The sequence below is a fragment of the Oryza sativa genome, chromosome 2, assembly GCF_034140825.1.
Source record: "Oryza sativa Japonica Group chromosome 2, ASM3414082v1".
Taxonomy (NCBI): Eukaryota; Viridiplantae; Streptophyta; class Magnoliopsida; order Poales; family Poaceae; genus Oryza; species Oryza sativa.
In genome coordinates this window covers 23,925,049-23,935,993 of record NC_089036.1, presented here as the reverse complement: position 1 = coordinate 23,935,993, position 10,945 = coordinate 23,925,049, and the positions used below count along the sequence as shown (strand labels likewise).

The 10,945-nt window shown below is 48.4% G+C and overlaps 3 long non-coding RNA genes across 4 annotated transcripts; 1 reads left to right on the top strand and 2 right to left on the bottom strand.

The window, feature by feature from the left end:
- Positions 1–4: 4 nt before the first annotated feature.
- LOC107280120 (uncharacterized) lies at positions 5–1,596 on the bottom strand. Of its 2 annotated transcripts, none has more exons than XR_010739187.1 (5): positions 1,457–1,596; positions 626–716; positions 470–542; positions 132–230; positions 5–46 (listed from the first exon to the last, which is right to left on the bottom strand). It is a non-coding gene; the product is annotated as an uncharacterized lncRNA (long non-coding RNA). The 2 variants fall into 2 exon arrangements; XR_010739188.1 differs by having other exon boundaries at positions 1,461–1,511.
- A 3,478-nt stretch (positions 1,597–5,074) lies between these two features.
- Positions 5,075–6,873, bottom strand: LOC9267103 (uncharacterized). Its single transcript, XR_001543183.3, has 2 exons — positions 6,118–6,873; positions 5,075–5,755 (listed from the first exon to the last, which is right to left on the bottom strand). It is a non-coding gene; the product is annotated as an uncharacterized lncRNA (long non-coding RNA).
- Positions 6,874–7,273: 400 nt separating this feature from the next.
- LOC107277629 (uncharacterized) lies at positions 7,274–10,076 on the top strand. Its single transcript, XR_010739186.1, has 3 exons — positions 7,274–7,671; positions 9,262–9,736; positions 9,927–10,076. It is a non-coding gene; the product is annotated as an uncharacterized lncRNA (long non-coding RNA).
- The last annotated feature ends 869 nt before the right edge of the window (positions 10,077–10,945 follow it).

Sequence of the window (10,945 nt, the reverse complement as noted above, 5' to 3'; positions counted from 1 at the left end):
ACACATAGACCTTCTGACATATGCTTCAGGATGTTGTGAAACAGCTCTGTTGAAACAAAAGTTAATGTCAAAATTGTACCTAACTAATAAAGTTCCTTAACACAGGAAATGTCTGTTTAGGCTTGGAGTACCCAGATCTTATTGTATCAAGAATAGCTGTGGCAACAGCTGATGCTTCCGGATGCATTGTCATGCACTTCATACAGACGCCAAGCATGCATACAATTTACCTAGGACAACAAAGTAGCGACTGAGCAAATCGATACCATATTACCATGTGATCTTTTATCATATCATTGCATGAGTGGGAGCATAAAAGCAGCAGCATAAACCAAAAGCATACAAAGGAAATCTATTTTTTGACCACTCCGACTGCAAATCTTTAGCTTTTCCAAGACCCCATTTACGAGATTTTCCTGATTTAAGTATTTAACTTGACATGATCTAGATGGAACCTCCTCTTTCATACCAGTGTGAACAATTCAGAAGTGTCCTGATTCTAAGACTTCCCTCCAAGGACCTGCAACAGGACAGGAGGTCCCCTGTCCCTGAAGTAGCTAAATTTCGAGCATGTACTATGTCAACCAGACCACAGGGTAAAGTATAGAAAAATACAGATTTATACCTTCTGCCTGACACTTATGAAGTACAAGGATTCAGCTAGATGGGCCTCACGCACTTCAATCCCACCCAAATTCTCTTCAGCGTCAGCAATCCTTGATACATGAAAAAAAATTACTTTCAGAGGAAGCAATGATTCTTGTCAAACTTGCTAGTAACTGAAACATTAGATACAGAACAAATGCGGAGAGCAGAACGGAAGATATATGTGACCAGCTAAAAGGGGATGTGTTGATGACTGGAACCACAATTATACTATTTATGCTCTAGTGAAGTTATATATCTTGATTTTCCTTCACATTAGTTTACATTGGGTTTTTTTCCTTGGTGAGGAGGGTGCATAAATTACTTTTATATTGGTTGGGAAGTTGTGAATTGTGATCCTTAGGAATCTATATTGCTTTTCTACAAGCCCAATTACATCTTGTAACAATGAACCAAAGCATGCATTGATGCACATCTGTGAGCCTGGAATCAAGATACACGAACACTGGCAATATACTGAAGACAGAATTAGGCACTTGGTATGCAAACTCTCTCAAGAGGAACCTCATACAATACATACCGACCCCATTCTGAAACATAATTCATAAATTACATATATCCAGTCAAATGCAAGTGATCGACAAGTTCCCCAAAGTAACCTAATTACCTAACCTAAGGTTCGTTGAGGAAAACGTATCGTAGCAAAGACTTGAGTTGTCACAAAATTTATCCCCACATAGAGAGTGCTACAGCCTACAGCTATAAGAACAGCAACGGGCAAACCTAATTTTCTGGGCAATACCGCAATAAGAGTAACATGATGCCAAAATTGAGGGGAGGAAGAACCCACTCACTTCCCGTCGAGCTTGCGGACCTCCTCGTCGATCCGCGCGCGCGTAGTCCGGCGGCCAGCGACTCGACCGCGGCGTGCAGGCGGGGAGCCGGCCGATGGATAGATGGAGAGAGACGGCGGATTTGACGGCGTGGAGGACGTCGGAGCGGAGGGCGACCATGGCCGGCGAGGTCGTCGTCGGCGTCGGGATGGGAGAGGAGGAAGAGCTTGCGGGCCGGCACGAGCAACCAGGTGGCGCTCCTGCTTCGCCTCCTCGCCGCCGGCGTCCATGTCGTGCCGGTCACTGACGAGTCTCTCACTTTTTTCAGAACATTTTTTTTTTTTGAGAACAACGAGTCTCTCACTCTCTTGCTGTTGCCGACTGCCGAGCCGAACTGAAAGAGGCCATGGGCCGGTTTCAGCCACGAAATGCTTTTCAGTTCGAAAAAGTTCTCTCCACGTCCCTTATGTACGAGGTAGAGTTTCAATCGCGTCGCCCAATTCTAAAACCAGGTATAAGCAGGGTTTCTTTTCGGAAAGCAAAAAAAATTCGGTAGGCACCATTCCGAACAAAATATTTTGAAATTTTAACACATTTTTTTTACTAAATTTGAATAAATAAACACCAAATTCACAAATATTTGGAAAAAGCAAAAATTCAAAATTAATTTTAATATTTTATAACTTATTTTGTCAAAGAAAATTTACCAAATCATTCTCTTAATGCAACGCGAGAAGGTTTCATAAAGTTTCAAAGAAAAAGTGCTCCCAATCACATAGTAGAGAACAAAACTTAATGAAATTAATAGACATGATATAGCCGAGCTATCATTACTGCAAATTCTGAAAGAATGAGTTAATTAAAAAGCCCTCATTGAGTTGGCATAAAAATTCAAGTTCGATCCTCCATGTAGTGCGCTCCTACTTCTTCATACCTAGAAGACGTTTGAGCGGCTCCAAGGGAAAGCCACAACCATGGTATGAGTTCTTCGTTTCAGGGCTGCTTGCCCCTTCGCCTCGATAAGGAGGTCTTCCAGCCGTAGACCTCTTACTCTTCTTCTGGCTTATTAACTTGTCTTTCCGCTTTGTCACTCTCGTATTCTGAATAGGAATCGGCAAGCAGGTACAACCACCCTCGAAAAATCGAACTTCCCTCCTTACCTTACTTACCTTAGTGTCTTTTACCTCATAAGCATTTTCCATAATTGTTGGCCCTACCTGATAGATATTTTCAACACTTCGAGTTGTTCCGCCATGATATCCAGAAAATGTTGGCATCAATACTTGAGGCGACTGGTGATACGGAAGATTTGTGCCGGGATCGATTACAACCGTAGTTCCTCGTTCCATGTCGTATACACACAACACTTTCCCATTGAACCCCGAGTAGTAGACGCAGTTCCCTCTCAAGCCCGTTCCCTCCGTATCAAGTGACGCTCCAAAACTGCCTATCTTAACGAAGAACGCTCTGCCACCTAGCGAATCCACCTTCACCCACGCTGCTGATCTTTGCCCCTGCGTTGTCGTCAGATTAATGCTCAACCTGTAAACGCCTACACGCGCGACAATCCGGTCACATCCGATCGGGTGAGAGAAGACAACGGAGTGCAGCTCCCCGTTTGATTCCACGAAGCAAGTGGTGCGTTTCTTGTACACCGTTGGTCTCCTGTCGTCGTCGACGCCGTGTACGGCGATCTTGGTGAGCGTCAGCTCCGGCGAGAACTCGAGGACGCCGACAAGCCCGTCATCGCCGATGAGGAGTTCGCTGTAGAACTTGCCGTCGATCGCCGTAAACTGGCGTAAAAACCTGATGATGACGTCACGGTGCTCAGTGTTGCTGTGCTGGTACGGATGCTGATGGAGCCTCACCCAGTGGTTGTCGCCGGGGCGGCAATACCAGAGCTCCGTGTCGGCGAGGTCGATGACGACCACGACACAGCTGGTCGGGTCCATGGGACCGCAGCATGAGAGGAGGCACCTCCGGAGATGGCTGCCTTCGGCGGCGAGGACGGTGCCGTCGTGGTCGGGGGGCAGCCCGACACGGCGGCCGGTGAAAGGGTCCCATAGGAAAGTGCACGGCGAGCCGCGGTGCGCCATGAGCAACCAGCCCTGCGCCGTGGCCCACCAGCGGTGGCCTCTCATCATGTCGTCGACGCCGCCGTCGCCCACCCTCGTTGGCGTTGGCGTTGGCGCCAGCAGCGCTCTCTTCGGCACGCTGTAGAGGAACGTGGCGTCGCCGTGGCCGCCGAACAGCAGCAGAGGAGCAAGCTTGGGATCCAGAGCGGCAGATGCGTCGACTGCCTCCTCCATGATTTCAACGGACGGCTGGCCGATCGATCTTTCGGTAATTAATCCTTCGTAGGAGACGGCCGGTCAATCTGTGCTATGCTTTATAAACGAGGAGAGTTTGTGGCAGCCCGATTTAAGTGTTGTCTCGTGATTTCTGTTCGAAATCATCCGAGAGGCTTTGAGAACTAGTATATATATATATTGGCATATAGGAAAGAGAAACGAAGAAATCTGCACGCCTAAATCTGCAGCGCCCATGTAAGTAAATCAGGAAAAGGAAACATGAATTCCTACACGTACGGCATCAAAATTCAAACCAATTATAATCTGCACCGCCGGTAAATCAGTTTTTTGGCACGGCATAGAGACGGATCCTCCACATTACTATGCAACCGACAAAAACCAACCGGGTGGGGTACAAACTATTACAAGCGGAAGCTGACCTATATGTGATGCGAGTCCGGTGGAAACACGTTTCCGAAGAAGCAGTGCAGCACAGAACGCAGCACGCCATGCAGGTCACACGCGTGCCCGAACTCTCGAGATTCTCCAATCTCCAATCACAGAGGCGGCCGCTGCGACGACGGCGGCGCAGCTGGGACAACTGCCGGACTGGTCGTCTCTCCCGTTGGACATGCTCGTGCTCGTCCTGGGTCGAGCCACCCGAGCTTCGTGTATGATCAGTATCATCCGTCGCATGCAGATGCAGTGCATCATCACACATCATCTCCGTCTTGGACATCAAAATTGAGTGGAACTGTAGTGAACCGGTGACCTCCTCCTGAATCATGAATCATGCATCTACGGGCTGTCGTCAGGAGCCGTGCCCTCGTCATCAGCTAAACTTAGTCATCAGCTGAGTGACTAAGTTTGCATGTTTCCGCTGACAGAGATCGATTCAGCGCGGCTAAGGATTCAAGATGCCGTTCCTATCAATCAAGGCGGCGGCGGCGGCACAGAGAGAGCAAGCGAGCGACAAGCTACGGCAGGAAGGAGAGAAGAATTCTAGCACCCGGTGTTAGTATGAGTGGAAGAGGGAAGGACATGGCTTAACGATGCCAAGGGGCGCCGTGGCGAGATGACGGTCGTTCGGCCTCGGCGTGAACCAAGGAGTGGCGCCACGGGCACCGGGGTCGGAGAAGAGGAAGGCAAAAGCGGCGAGCTTGCTCTGGTTTGGCGGCAAAACGGTCGCGGCGGACAGAGGGGTGACGCGCGCGCGGGGGAAACGGCGAGCGGCGCGGCGGTGGAGCGGGAGCGCCGTCCCCGTCCGCACCGGCACATGCGCGACGCGTGCGGTTGCTGGGCCGTGACCGAGCGCTGGGCTGGGTCGACATAGAAAGGAAAAAGTACACCGAAGGTCCCTCAACTTGTCATCCAGTTACAAAATCATCCACCAACCGAAAAACCAGATATAACACACCCCCTAACTTATAAACCAGTAAAAACTAGATCCGACGTGGCGACTGAGTCAGTGTGGGCCTTATATGTCAGAATGCCACGTCAGCAAGCCACATCAGCAGGCCGGCCTGTCCCTTCCTCCTCTCTCTCTCTCTCTCTCACTCACTCTTCTCTCTGGCAGGCCAGCCGGTGGTGGGGAGGAGGTCGCCGAGGCGAGGAGGTCCGACAGCCGGCCGGTGATGTGGCGGCGGCGGCGACGCGGTGGCGGAGACACGGGAGAAGGGGAGGGCGTCGGTAGGGCGAGGCGGCGTTGGCGGGCGAGCGCGCTGGCGGAGAGGCGGTGGCAGCTGCAACGTGGGAGAAGGGGAGGGCGGCGGCGGAGACACGCAAGTGCCGCTTCCCCACGCGCGCGTGCAGGAGACCGTCGCCGCCAGCTACGACAACCTTGTCGCCGCGGCGCACGGGTTCCTCGCCCGGGAGGGCCACATCAACTTCAGTGTCTCCGCCGCGTTCCCCGCCTCTCCCCATCAACTTCGAAGTCATTAGTCGCCGCTTCGAGCTCAACCAAAGAAAATGATCTGTATGCTGGAATGCCCAGAGCTTCCAATTTCACTGTCTGAGATATGTAACCTGTTTGGTTGTTCCAGGTAAATGCAACAAGAAGTTAGTATTTCAGATAAAGTTCCAGAAAAAAAAATGGCGCTATCAAGTTAGTTACTCTAACACTAGGCAAAGTTCCAGAGAAAATGACGCCAAAGTAAACGAATCTAAAAAAGAGCAAAAGAGATACAGAAGTTTCAGTCAAAGAATCTGAAATTCAGCAAAAGTTTCAGAGATTGTGCCAAGTTGGTGACTCTGAAATTCAGCAAAAGTTTCAATGAATGACTGAAATTTAGCAAATGATCCAGCTAATGACTGAAATTCAACAAATTTTCAGTTAATAAATCTGAAATTCTAGGACCAAGTTACGCTGACAGGGACAAGTGAAGCACCGAGTGGAAGATCAGCACAAGAAGATAACTCTGAACAGACAGGACTTTTTGCAAGCTTGCAAAGTGCAGATGCCAATCCTCATGACATCTATTCTTCTTTGGTTAGAGAAGGCCTGTTTGATACTGGTGATGAGATTCTGTCTATGGATACAGGGGAATCTGCTGATACTCCTATTTCAGGCCTAGCGTCAGGTTTAGCAAATCTTGGCACTGCTGATCCAGCTGAAAGGGGCTACTCAATAAACGAGACTACAAATGAGGAGGGATACTTGATTGAAGGGGATGATCCATCACCATCAAACAAAGACGAACAAGATGACCAAACTGATGCACATGGTGAGTCTACGCCAGAGGCCCAGAGCCACAAGATGGCTGCTCCATCTCCCCCAGCTGCCGCCCATCTTCGCCACCGAGCGCCGCCGCCGCGCTTCTCCCCGTCCTCCCCGTCCGCCGACTCCATCCTCGCTGCCTTCGTGACCTGCTGCCGCCGCCGCCGCCGACATGCGCAGCAGTGGGATGGAGGCGAAGAGGCTAGTCAAGGCGCGATTCTCCCGTGCGCTCCGGGAGAGGGCCTTCTTCCTCGCCGGCCTCCGACCGCTCCCCGTCGCACGAACCCTCCTCTCCGCCGCGCTCCGCCCCCCCACCCCCCCCCCCCCCCCGGGCGCCGGCGCGCCCACCGGGCGCGGCCCTCCTCCCCTGTCGGCTATGCTCCTCGACAGGACGACTAGAGAAGAGAGAGGAAGAGACGTGGTGACTGGGAGGCTCTTCCCCGTGTGCAATTAAGAAAGATAGTATGGGCTTGTTTGGTTTGAAACCCTACCAAAATATTGGTAGTACCAAACCTTAGGCACATTTTGGCACTAACAAATTTTTTATAGTACAGATTTGGCTCCACTCTATTGATTTGGCAAAATTTGGCTCCAATCCAAAATGCTAACATGTACTATTCAAAACTACCAAAGAATTGGTAGGGCAAGAATTGGCATCAAACCAAAATGGCCCTATATGTCCCTGTGCCACTAAAATATTTGAGCCCTCCCTTTATACCATTGTCGAATTTTATCGCGCCCTCCACACCGTTCCGTTGCTATTCCGTTTAGATTTAACTATTTGGCAGCTCTGACATATGGGCCCGGGTAGAAAAAATGTCGCTCTTGCCCTTTCACTCAGTCTTCTCCCTCGATTCCCCTCTTCTCCCTCAGGCGGTCAGGCCGCCGCCCAGCTGGGGCACCGCGCCGCCGTCGCCTCGGCCCGGTCGTCGTCGTCCTGATCCTCGTCGTCGGTGCGCTGTTCCTCAACCTCGGTCCAACCGGCTCCTCCAGCTTCACCATGCCGTGGATCCGCATGGAGTTCAACGAACCAGTCCACGTTGCGGTGGCGGCTCCGCCTCCGCCGCTGACGCAGATGCAAGCCGGCGTCAACACGAGCGGCGAGGACCTCCGGCCGACAACCTCCGCCTCCGCCCTGACGGCGCGCTCGTCGTGCTCCACGTCCAGCCGCCGCCGAGCATCGCCGCCGGGCTCAACCCCGGACCCATCCCCTTCGGCGGCCCGAGTAAGCAATCTCTCGCACTCGTCTTCGCGGAAATTAGGACGGACACTTGGTCCTGTGGCTGTGAGCTGTGGTTCTTGCGAATTTTTTCGGTCGAGCTGGGTGGGTCTGATGGCTTCCTGGATGTGCCGCGCGGCTGATCAGGCGAGGTCGCTGGCATCACTAGTAGCAAGCATCAATAGTCCTCGCCGCCGTCGGCCGTCGTTGTGCTGGTCCTGGCATCACTAGTAGCAAGCATTACTAGTAGCAAGCATCAACAGTCATGAACACCAGTAGCAAGTATCAATAGTCCTCGCAGCCATAGTTGTGTTGGTCGTCGTCGTTGTTGTCGCAGCGCTGCCGCCCCCGTCGTCGCGCAGCACTGCCGCCGCCGCTGTCGTCGCAGCGCCGCCCCCGTCTTCGTCGTCGTCGTCGTCGCAGCGTTGTTGCCGCCGTCTTCGTCGCGCAGCGATGCCGCCACCGTCGTCGTCGCAGCAATGCCGCCGCCGCCGCCGTCGCAGCGCTGCCCCCGTCGTCATCGTCGTCGTCGCAGCGCCCCGTCGCTGTCGCAGTGCCGCCGTCTTCTCCCCTCCGCTCCTTGGCTGCTGCTGCTGCATCTGAGGGGAGAGAGGAGAGTGCTAGGAGAGAGCATATTGGACCAAAGGGCAACTAAGTCATTTTACTGCGCCATTACCCACCGTTACAACAAAAACAGACGGAATAGTGTGGAGGGCACGATAAAGTTTAACGATGGCAGAGAGGGAGGCTTAAACTTTTTAGTGGCACAGAAGCAGGCACCATCTTTCTTAATGGCATATAGGAAAAAACCTCGTTGACTGGTGAGGAAGAGACGTGGCATCCAGAAATGTGGGGCTCACGTGGGTCCCACGCTGACTCAGCCGCCATGTCAAATAAAACCAGAACAAAACTACTAAAGGATCTAAAATGAACGATTTTGTAAGTTGAAGGATGTCATATATCTGATTTTACGGGTGAGGGATGATTTTGTAACTCGATGACAAGTCGAGGGACCTTCAATGTACTTTTTCCACATAGAAAGGAGAGGCTAGCTAATCGAGTGGAACGATTTGATCCTCAGGCTAGCTAATATAACTCTGTCAAATGAAAAGGACTGCTTTGTATGGTCGCTCTATAAGAATGGTCAATTTTCCGTCAAATCTATGTATGTCGCGATCATGAACTGTAATGTTCGGATCAAAAAGAGAATTCTGTGGGACTTGAAAATTCCACTGGAGATCAAGGTCTTTATGTAGTTTCTTCACAAGAAAGTATTTCTAACGAAAGATAACCTGGGTAAAAGAAAATTGGAGGGGGCGGAGACAAACATTGTTCTTTCTGCTATACACAAGAGACAATCCAACATCTTTTCTTTGAGTGTCATGTTGCTCAGTTTGTTTTTGGAGATGTGTGTTTTTTGTTTTTAATATCCCCCCACCCCGTAACGCCAAAAACATTTTCGATAATTGGCTTAGAGGGGTATCTAGGTCCATTAAGAAGATGATTCTAATTGGAGCTAGCGCTGTATGTTGGTCAATTTGGCGTTGTCGCAATGATAAAGTTTTTAATGGTAAACAATTATCTAACCCTATGCAGGTTATCTTCATGTCTTCCTACTGGCTCCACTTATGGTCTACAATGCTACCACAAGAGGAGCAGGATACTATGCGCAATGGTGCTACACTCTTGGAATCGGTAGCCAAGGGTCTCTTATTCCACTATGGGTGGCGTAGTTTCATAAGAATTGCTAGCTAAAATATTTTATGTGGTTTAACATTAGTCAATAATAAAGGGGAGTTGGGGATTTGTCCCATCACCTTATTTCTCATTTTGATTTACTTTTATCTTACATTTTTATTACTATTAAATTTATGGCTGTGTGTCTTATGACAGAAGCCGGAGATGCAATCCATTTCCATTATCTAAAAAGAAAGGAGAGGCAGCCCACCAGAGGGGAAAATGTTTGACCATTTTCCAGGAAATTATTTGAAGAAATTTGGGGTCTGGTTTGATTTGGACTTGAATTCAAATTGGATATTTGAACTCAAGGGTTCAACAAGGAGTCAAGAAGGTAAACTGAGGTCCCCATCGGTTGGCTTTTTTCCTACGGCTTATTAGGAAATAAAAATGAATTTATAGATAAAACTTTTATATACGTGTTTTTATGACTTAAAAACCAATGGTGAAAAAGAAACTACGTTGAAAATATCTTAAAATTAAGTTTGAAAATTTAACATTTGGCTTTTTCTTTGACTGATTAGGCCATCCGATGGGAGCGTGAATATGAATTCGATATTTTTGGAATTGGGAGAAGTAGATGGCAAGGATTCATAGGAAGGGATATTTAATTGGAAACCTGAATTTTGAGATTCAATTTTGGAATCAAATTCAACAGTACCCAATACATAGAACTCCCTCCTGCATCGCTGTTGCCTGTTGGTTTCCCGCACGATCAAGCGGACGGGTGGGCAAGTGAACGCGGGGAACGGAAATGCTACTGAGCGATCGCCCAGGGCGATTAGATTTCCCCCTCCTCTCCCTCCCTCCCTCCACCTAATTTATTTTTTTTTTCACCATATTACTTTCCTATTTTAGTAAATTTATACACCTAAAGTTTATACACCTCAAGTTTACATATCTAAAGTTTTTTTTGCTAAAAGTTTATATATCCGATTCAAATTTGAATTTGAATTCAAATATTTTTATATATAGTATTTCTATACATCTAAAGTTTATACACCTAAAGTTCATAGACCTAAAGTTCATATATCCGATTCAAATTTAAATTTGAATTAGATCTGATTTAAATTTGAATTTAAATTCAAATATTTTTCATATATAGTATTTCTATACATCTAAAGTTTATAGACCTAAAGTTTATATACCCGATTCAAATTTGAATTTGAATTCAAATATTTTCTATATATAGTATTTCTATACATCTAAACTTTATAGATCCAAAGTTTATAAGTCAAAAGTTTACATACCTGATTCAAATTTGAATTTGAATTCAAATTTTTTATACATAATTTTTTCTAACTTTCTGTTTTTTTTTACCCCCCGCGCGGGGAAGGCGGAAGAGAGAGGTCGCAAATTCAGGATATCTCTTGAAAAAAAGGAGAGAAAATTTTCGTGCCTTAATCCTAGTTACAGATTCCCGAGAAAAGATTTTGAGTATCACAGTCACAGAGACTAGAAGAATGAAGAAAACTTTGGTCAAAAGGAAACTGGGAAAAATACTACTAGTAGTTCATAAACCACTACCATGCACAGAGATTCA